The following is a 2,668-nucleotide window of genomic DNA, read 5'->3' as shown; positions in this document are numbered from 1 at the left end:
CCACTTCTGCCATTCTGGCAACCTGAAATAATGACACAACACAGGAGTTTGGCTAAATATGGAAAGGTCACATTTAATAATTTAATTTAAATTCAAAAAATTTCTCACTGGGTAATAACATACCCTGGGTAATAACATACCCTGGGTAATAACATACCCTGGGTAATAACATACCCTTAATCAACATAACACTCAAAAATGCGTCAGCATTTGCATAACCTGAACTTGGATCCCACGTGTCAGGGGGGGGGACCACAAACCCCCCCTGTGGCAGAGCAAAAGGGGAGGAGCGAACCTGCAGCATATACCAGCCTTTAGCTAGACCACCGAATCACGACTTAGACTGGGTATGCTACAGGATCCCCTCCGCCCCTCGCAAGCCCTGCCTACGTGCCAGATCCCGATTTCACCGCAACAACTTATCAACTTTCTCCTATATGGCTGCTTGCTTATCTTAACGCTTTCAGCTAGCTTAGACCGCTCGAGTCACCCGCTAGCTTCCAGCTGCAGCTCTCTCGATCCCCTTATTAGGGGGCACGGGCGGTCTTACTGCGATCCAACTAAGTAGCTGACATCGTGCCCCTAACCATGCCAATTTCTCTCGATATCTCTGGTTGTGACCTCTCCGCGTAGTTGTCTTTACTGCTCTCTTGCATCTAGGGAGGGTGGGAGGGAAACAAAAAAGGTTAGTACTGAAGCCACTTCCTGTTGTTCCCCCTATATGTACCTTTTCCAACCCCCCTCTTCTATCTCTTGCCCTTCAGTCCCTCCTCTCATTCTTATCTTCTACTTCCCTATTCTCTAACCTAACTCCTTCCCCCCCCCCCCCCCCCCCCCCTCTTCTCCCTTCCCCCCTGTCCTTCCAGCCAGGAGCCCAGCCCTTATGCCGCTCCGCTCTCATGCAATCCCTGCGCTCTTTTTAAGGTCTTAGAGGCTCCATTTAGCTTCCATATACTTTACACCCAATTGACCCACTTTTTGAACACCACCATCTATTACCACTTCTGCCATTCTGGCAACCTGAAATAATGACACAACACAGGAGTTTGGCTAAATATGGAAAGGTCACATTTAATAATTTAATTTAAATTCAAAAAATTTCTCACTGGGTAATAACATACCCTGGGTAATAACATACCCTGGGTAATAACATACCCTGGGTAATAACATACCCTTAATCAACATAACACTCAAAAATGCGTCAGCATTTGCATAACCTGAACTTGGATCCCACGTGTCAGGGGGGGGGACCACAAACCCCCCCTGTGGCAGAGCAAAAGGGGAGGAGCGAACCTGCAGCATATACCAGCCTTTAGCTAGACCACCGAATCACGACTTAGACTGGGTATGCTACAGGATCCCCTCCGCCCCTCGCAAGCCCTGCCTACGTGCCAGATCCCGATTTCACCGCCAACAAAGAAATACTCTTTCTGCCAAACACCTTTAAACTTTTCCCGTGACCTTTCCTTACCTTGATCATTTCCTCCAACATTCTCCTGATGTCCTCCAAAAACTGGTCATTACCGGCCTCGTTCAGGTGAACTCCGTCGCGCCTGAATATCTCTTCCCTTTTTGCCGCCAACAATGGGTGCTCCAGCACCGCTCCACCTATCCCCCTGACTGCTTTTGCCGCTACCAAATTAATCTTCCTCCTTGCTCTGTAGCCCGCTCTCTGCGTGTCAGTGTTCCTCCAAACCAACCTTGATATTATGTTTGACCATACTATCTTTACTCCTTGCCATGTTATCGCCAACCACCCCATTACACTTTTTATACTTTCTTCCAGTTCCCTCAGAGGGTATGCTCCAATATCATTCCCTCCTAAATGTATTATCATTACGTCCGGGCGCCCCCATCTCTGCCTTGCCTGCTGTATTGTGCTTACCAACTCTTCCCACCTCATTCCTCTCTTTCCTATCCACCTAACACTGGCTTCGGTGTATCTAAATCCCAAATGTGTCCCTTTTGCCAATGTCGCAGCCCTAACTTGCGCCCAGTATACGTATGAATGCCCTACCACCCATATCCTTAGTGCTCTTCCTGTAACAAATCACAAAGAAAATTGGAGAATTAAATTCATTCCGGTTGGCGCCATGACTTCGCATCCCTAATCGCAATCAAACGCCCCCTTTTGGCCTGATGTAGGACTTGTATGCTGCTGATTTCCACCTTCCCATTTTTTTAATCTGCTCGATCGAACATCCTCTAGATGCCGCACTGGTTGCTGCCCCTATTCTGAATGAGTGCGGCGCATAGTATGCATCTGACCAACCCAGTCTTTCTACCGTTCTTTCCAATACCTTCCTAAACTGAAAACCCGTGACGCCGGATCCGTCCCTATGCCTAACAAATTGCGGGCCCTCTGCCCTTGCTGTTAGCTCATAATCCCTTACTGCTGCCACCGGGCAAGTCGCGCCACCTGTCCTCCCCATTGACACCCATACCCCTTTTCCTTCCGTATCTGTTTTTGATTTCCGAATTAAAACTAGCACTGCTCGCACGCCCCATTTCACATCTTCTCGCCTTACACCACCGCCCACGTCTTTCCTATTCCTCGCCAGCAATTCCCCTATGCGCAATGCCCCATGGAAAGCCAAAGAGAAAGCTACCCTGAATACCAATGCCTCATCGTCATTGAAACATACTTTGCTGAGCACTGCTAACATTT

The sequence above is a fragment of the Bombina bombina genome, unplaced genomic scaffold, assembly GCF_027579735.1.
Source record: "Bombina bombina isolate aBomBom1 unplaced genomic scaffold, aBomBom1.pri scaffold_1177, whole genome shotgun sequence".
Classification (NCBI taxonomy): Eukaryota; Metazoa; Chordata; class Amphibia; order Anura; family Bombinatoridae; genus Bombina; species Bombina bombina.
The sequence above is the reverse complement of the archived record's forward strand: the minus strand, read 5'-3'. Positions refer to the sequence as shown.